This window comes from Musca domestica, unplaced genomic scaffold (assembly GCF_030504385.1).
Source record: "Musca domestica strain aabys unplaced genomic scaffold, Musca_domestica.polishedcontigs.V.1.1 14, whole genome shotgun sequence".
NCBI lineage: Eukaryota > Metazoa > Arthropoda > Insecta > Diptera > Muscidae > Musca > Musca domestica.
Window position 1 is genome coordinate 9,383,987 of NW_026712192.1, and position 7,921 is coordinate 9,391,907.

Below are 7,921 nucleotides of genomic sequence, written 5' to 3' on the forward strand. Positions count from 1 at the left end.
CTTTTAAGTCAAATATGCTTCATTCTATGACACAATAATTTGTTGCCATCGATTTTTTGTCACAGTATACGTCTTGGACAACTCAATAACAATTACGAACTTAAGATAAGTAAAAACTCATTCTCTAATATTTCTCAAACTATTTAGATCGATCAACGTTGGTTTACTCTAATGCTGACTTTTGAAAATTATATTTTTCTCTTTGTTAGCGAAACCCTTATTGACTTCATAAACATACTTATGAACAGAATGAATTTCTCTCTGTTTCTTTTTAAACATAAAATAAATTGAGAGCTAGCATGGAGATAGAACAAAAAATAGTATTCTCTATAAAATTTGTAAGAATTTTTAATTTGAGCATCAGTCGCATATATTGCATTCATCTGATAGCAACTATTTTTCAAAAACAGGTTTCCCCAATAATTATGGTAAGTAGTTCGACGTTATGAAGATGCTAGCTTAACATTTCACTCATCTAATTCTGTTATTTAGAAAATTATAATTTTAACAGTGGCCGTTTTAATATCGGCCACACGGTCATATGCGGCCGGTGGTGGTCCGTATCTACCGCCCATTTCGAAAAATGAAACAAATGAAAAAACCACGGTGGAGATTACAATAAATTCGTTGGCTCCTGCTGCCCACTATACTGCCCCTGCGACGCATGAAGTGCCACCAGTTCCAGTGCCAATTATTGTAAACAATCCAAGTGCTTCATCTTACAGTCAATCTGCCCGATTTCCAGATCAATCGAATTCTAATAGCGCTCCAGCTTTTTTTGCTGTCATACCTGGTCCACCTTATGGGCCCATTACTGCAATTGCCGCAACCCAATTTGTTGCCCCAGGTTTAGGCAACAATGGACAAGGTGGTTATGCTCCAGCCGGGTTTGTTCAAACTTATCAGAATCCCGCCATAAGTCCTCTTGGACAAACACAAGGAATTGGATACGCTCGTACCTTACAGCAAGTTGGTGGTCAAGGGAGATATATTTCTGCTGCTGTTGCTGCACCCCAGTATCAATATTTAGCTGCAAGTCCTGTTCGAAATAATCAGGCAGGATATGTAGCTCCATCTCAAGTGCTAAGTGCGGCTTCAATCCCAACATATCAATTTGTAACTCCCGGGGCACTTTATGTTAATCCTGCCGCATATGGGGCTGCATCAACTCAGTATAGTGGTGCTTTTCCGCAGGGAAGTTACGTGCAACCAGTTGTTGCTGCAGGCTATGCAGGTTATAACCAGTTATCCAACGTGGTCAATACTGGTGCCACACAAGGTGCTCAAATTTTACTATCTCCCAACATACAACCAGATGTATACCAAAGCAATGCGAATCAACCAAGTGGTAATTTTAATATTGTTAAGAAATAATAACAAAAAAAAAAAAAAACAATAGACTGACAACTACATCTAACAGAAAAATTTACCTTAAGAATACCGTCTTTTTTTGGTTTTTGTTTTGTTTTTAAACATTAGAACTGGTCAGTTAAGAGATAGCATCATTATAATGTAAACCAGATCTAAGATGCCTTTCACCATATACAAGTCACTTGTGCCGGTTGTTGATACTGTTAATTGTGAAATTCAAGGCCGTTGGATTTAATCCATTTCATGTTTCTTTGGATATGACGTTTTTTAATACAAAAGTTTTATTTCAGATTTATTCCAGTATTTATGTGAAAAAAAAAAAAACTTATTCCAAACAACTGATTACAAATAATAGCCGAAAAGCGATGAAAACGCACTTTTTACGGCAACTTTAAAATATTCAATAATTCATTTCTAAATAACTGATCACAAATAATAACTAAATCCGCTGAAAACTCAATACTTAAAGAGTTATAACTCATTTCTAAATAACCAATTACAATAATAGCTAAAAACGACGAAAACTCAATATTTAAGGAGTTATGGCCATTTTAATGTTTTCGATAATTCATGCGCAAATAATTGATCACAAATAATAGCTAAAAGCGCCGAAAAATTAATATTAATAATAGCTAAAAACGTCAATATTTAAGCAATTATGGCCATTTTAAAGTTTTCGATAATTCGTGCTCATAAAAGTGATCATTTTAAAGCTTTCGATGGTTTTTGCTTAAAAAGTGATCCCAAATAAAAGCAAAAACGCCGAAAACTCAATATTTTAGGAGTTATGGCCATTTTAAAATTTACGATAATTCATGCTTAAGTGATCACAAATAATAGCTAAAACCGCCGAAAACTCAATAATTAAGGAGTTATGACCATCTTAAAATTTTCGATAATTCATGCCCAAATAACTGATCACAAATAATAGCTAAAAACGCTGAAAGCTCAATATTTAAGGAGTTATGACCTTTTCAAAGTTTCTAATAATTTATGCTTAAAAAAGCGATCACAAATAATGGCTAAAAACGCCGAAAACTCAATATTTAAGGAGTTATGGTCATTTTAAAGTTTTCGATAATTCATGCTTAAAAAAGTTATCACAAATAATAGCTAAAAACGCCGAAAACTCAATATTTAAGGAGTTATGACCATTTTAAAGTTTTCAATAATTCATGCTTAAAAAAGTGATGGCAAATAATAGCTACAAAGGCCCAAAACTCTATATTTAAGGAGTTATGGCTATTTTAAAGTTTTTGATAATTCATGCTTAAAAAAGTGATCACAAATAATAGCCAAAAACGCCGAAAACTCAACATTTAAGGAGTTATGGCCATTTTTAAGTTTTCGATAATTCATGTCCAAATAACTGATCACAAATAATAGCTAGAAACGCTGAAAGCTCATTATTTAAGGAGTTATGACCATTTTGAAGTTTTCGATAATTCATGCTTAAAAAAGTGATCACAAATAATAGCTAAAAACGCCGAAAACTCAATATTCAGGGATTTATGGTCGTTTTAAAGTTTTCGATAATTCATGCTTAAAAAAGTGATCACAAATAATAGCTAAAAACGCCGAAAGCTCAATATTTAAGGAGTTATGGCCATTTTAAAGTTTTCGATAATTCATGTCCAAATAACTGATCACAAATAATAGCTAAAAACGCTGAAAGCTCAATATTTAAGGAGTTATGACCTTTTCAAAGTTTCTAATAATTTATGCTTAAAAAAGTGATCACAAATAATGGCTAAAAACGCCGAAAACTCAATATTTAAGGAGTTATGGTCATTTTAAAGTTTTCGATAATTCATGCTTAAAAAAGTGATCACAAATAATAGCTAAAAACGCCGAAAACTCAATATTTAAGGAGTTATGGTCATTTTAAAGTTTTCGATAATTCATACTTAAAAAAGTGATCACAAATAATAGCTAAAAACGCCGAAAACTCAATATTTAAGGAGTTATGGTCATTTTAAAGTTTTCGATAATTCATGCTTAAAAAGTGATCACAAATAATAGCTAAAAACGCCGAAAACTCAATATTTAAGGAGTTATGGCCATTTTAAAGTTTTCGATAATTCATGCTTAAAAAAGTGATCACAAATAATAGCTAAAAACGCCGAAAACTCAATATTTAAGGAGTTATGGCCATTTTAAAGTTTTCGACAATTCATGCTTAAAAAAGTGATCACAAATAATAGCTACAAACGCCGGAAACTCAATATTTAAGGAGTTATGGTCATTTTAAACTTTTTGATAATTCATGCTTAAAAAGTGATCAAAAATAATAGCTAAAAACGCCGAAAACCCAATATTTAAGGAGTTATGGCCATTTTAAAGTTTTCGATAATTCATGCTTAAAAAAAGTGATCACAAATAATAGCTAAAAACGCCGAAAACTCAATATTTAAGGAGTTATGGCCATTTTAAAGTTTTCGACAATTCATGCTTAAAAAGTGATCACAAATAATAGCTAAAAACGCCGAAAACTCAATATTTAAGGAGTTATGGCCATTTTAAACTTTTTGATAATTCATGCTTAAAAAAGTGATCAAAAATAATAGCTAAAAACGCCGAAAACTCAATATTTAAGGAGTTATGGCCATTTTAAGCTTTTTGATAATTCATGCTTAAAAAAGTGATCAAAAATAATAGCTAAAAACGCCGAAAACTCAATATTTAAGGAGTTATGACCATTTTAAAGTTTTCAATAATTCATGCTTAAAAAAGTGATGACAAATAATAGCTACAAAGGCCCAAAACTCTATATTTAAGGAGTTATGGCTATTTTAAAGTTTTTGATAATTCATGCTTAAAAAAGTGATCACAAATAATAGCCAAAAACGCCGAAAACTCAACATTTAAGGAGTTATGGCCAATTTTAAGTTTTCGATAATTCATGTCCAAATAACTGATCACAAATAATAGCTAGAAACGCTGAAAGCTCATTATTTAAGGAGTTATGACCATTTTGAAGTTTTCGATAATTCATGCTTAAAAAAGTGATCACAAATAATAGCTAAAAACGCCGAAAACTCAATATTCAGGGATTTATGGTCGTTTTAAAGTTTTCGATAATTCATGCTTAAAAAAGTGATCACAAATAATAGCTAAAAACGCCGAAAGCTCAATATTTAAGGAGTTATGGCCATTTTAAAGTTTTCGATAATTCATGTCCAAATAACTGATCACAAATAATAGCTAAAAACGCTGAAAGCTCAATATTTAAGGAGTTATGACCTTTTCAAAGTTTCTAATAATTTATGCTTAAAAAAGTGATCACAAATAATGGCTAAAAACGCCGAAAACTCAATATTTAAGGAGTTATGGTCATTTTAAAGTTTTCGATAATTCATGCTTAAAAAAGTGATCACAAATAATAGCTAAAAACGCCGAAAACTCAATATTTAAGGAGTTATGGTCATTTTAAAGTTTTCGATAATTCATACTTAAAAAAGTGATCACAAATAATAGCTAAAAACGCCGAAAACTCAATATTTAAGGAGTTATGGTCATTTTAAAGTTTTCGATAATTCATGCTTAAAAAGTGATCACAAATAATAGCTAAAAACGCCGAAAACTCAATATTTAAGGAGTTATGGCCATTTTAAAGTTTTCGATAATTCATGCTTAAAAAAGTGATCACAAATAATAGCTAAAAACGCCGAAAACTCAATATTTAAGGAGTTATGGCCATTTTAAAGTTTTCGACAATTCATGCTTAAAAAAGTGATCACAAATAATAGCTACAAACGCCGGAAACTCAATATTTAAGGAGTTATGGTCATTTTAAACTTTTTGATAATTCATGCTTAAAAAGTGATCAAAAATAATAGCTAAAAACGCCGAAAACCCAATATTTAAGGAGTTATGGCCATTTTAAAGTTTTCGATAATTCATGCTTTAAAAACGCCGAAAGCTCAATATTTAAGGAGTTATGGCCATTTTAAAGTTTTCGATAATTCATGTCCAAATAACTGATCACAAATAATAGCTAAAAACGCTGAAAGCTCAATATTTAAGGAGTTATGACCATTTCAAAGTTTCTAATAATTTATGCTTAAAAAAGTGATCACAAATAATGGCTAAAAACACCGAAAACTCAATATTTAAGGAGTTATGGTCATTTTAAAGTTTTCGATAATTCATACTTAAAAAAGTGATCACAAATAATAGCTAAAAACGCCGAAAACTCAATATTTAAGGAGTTATGGCCATTTTAAAGTTTTCGATAATTCATGCTTAAAAAAGTGATCAAAAATAATAGCTAAAAACGCCGAAAACTCAATATTTAAGGAGTTATGGCCATTTTAAAGTTTTTGATAATTCATGCTTAAAAAAGTGATGACAAATAATAGCTACAAAGGCCCAAAACTCTATATTTAAGGAGTTATGGCCATTTTAAAGTTTTTGATAATTCATGCTTAAAAAAGTGATCACAAATAATAGCCAAAAACGCCGAAAACTCAACATTTAAGGAGTTATGGCCATTTTTAAGTTTTCGATAATTCATGTCCAAATAACTGATCACAAATAATAGCTAGAAACGCTGAAAGCTCAATATTTAAGGAGTTATGACCATTTTGAAGTTTTCGATAATTCATGCTTAAAAAAGTGATCACAAATAATAGCTAAAAACGCCGAAAACTCAATATTCAGGGATTTATGGTCGTTTTAAAGTTTTCGATAATTCATGCTTAAAAAAGTGATCATAAATAATAGCTAAAAACGCCGAAAGCTCAATATTTAAGGAGTTATGGCCATTTTAAAGTTTTCGATAATTCATGTCCAAATAACTGATCACAAATAATAGCTAAAAACGCTGAAAGCTCAATATTTAAGGAGTTATGACCTTTTCAAAGTTTCTAATAATTTATGCTTAAAAAGGTGATCACAAATAATGGCTAAAAACGCCGAAAACTCAATATTTAAGGAGTTATGGTCATTTTAAAGTTTTCGATAATTCATGCTTAAAAAAGTGATCACAAATAATAGCTAAAAACGCCGAAAACTCAATATTTAAGGAGTTATGGCCATTTTAAAGTTTTCGATAATTCATGTCCAAATAACTGATCACAAATAATAGCTAAAAACGCCGAAAACTCAATATTTAAGAAGTTATGGTCATTTTAACGTTTTCGATAATTCATGTCCAAATAACTGATCACAAATAATAGCTAAAAACGCCGAAAACTCAATATTTAAGGAGTTATGGTCATTTTAAAGTTTTCGATAATTCATACTTAAAAAAGTGATCACAAATAATAGCTAAAAACGCCGAAAACCCAATATTTAAGGAGTTATGGCCATTTTAAAGTTTTCGATAATTCATGCTTAAAAAAAGTGATCACAAATAATAGCTAAAAATGCCGAAAACTCAATATTTAAGGAGTTATGGCCATTTTAAAGTTTTCGATAATTCATGCTTAAAAAGTGATCACAAATAATAGCTAAAAACGCCGAAAACTCAATATTTAAGGAGTTATGGCCATTTTAAACTTTTTGATAATTCATGCTTAAAAAAGTGATCACAAATAATAGCTAAAAACGCCGAAAACTCAATATTTAAGGAGTTATGGTCATTTTAAAGTTTTCGCTAATTCATGCTTAAAAAAGTGATCACAAATAATAGCTAAAAACGCCGAAAACCCAATATTTAAGGAGTTATGGCCATTTTAAAGTTTTCGATAATTCATGCTTAAAAAAAGTGATCACAAATAATAGCTAAAAATGCCGAAAACTCAATATTTAAGGAGTTATGGCCATTTTAAAGTTTTCGATAATTCATGCTTAAAAAGTGATCACAAATAATAGCTAAAAACGCCGAAAACTCAATATTTAAGGAGTTATGGCCATTTTAAACTTTTTGATAATTCATGCTTAAAAAAGTGATCAAAAATAATAGCTAAAAACGCCGAAAACTCAATAGTTAAGGAGTTATGGCCATTTCAAACTTTTCGATAATTCATGCTTAAAAAAGTGATCACAAATAATAGCTAAAAACGCTGAAAACTCAATATTTAACGAGTTAAGGTCATTTTAAAGTTTTCGATAATTCATGCTTAAAAAAGTGATCACAAATAATAACTAAAAACGCCGAAAACTCAATATTTAAGGAGTTATGGCCATTTTAAACTTTTCGATAATTCATGCTTAAAAAAGTGATCACAAATAATAGCTAAAAACGCCGAAAACTCAACATTTAAGGAGTTATGGCCATTTTAAAGTTTTCGATAATTCATGTCCAAATAACTGATCACAAATAATAGCTAAAAACGCCGAAAACTCAATATTTAAGGAGTTATGGTCATTTTAACGTTTTCGATAATTCATGTCCAAATAACTGATCACAAATAATAGCTAAAAACGCCGAAAACTCAATATTTAAGGAGTTATGGTCATTTTAAAGTTTTCGATAATTCATACTTAAAAAAGTGATCACAAATAATAGCTAAAAACGCCGAAAACCCAATATTTAAGGAGTTATGGCCATTTTAAAGTTTTCGATAGTTCATGCTTAAAAAAAGTGATCACAAATAATAGCTAA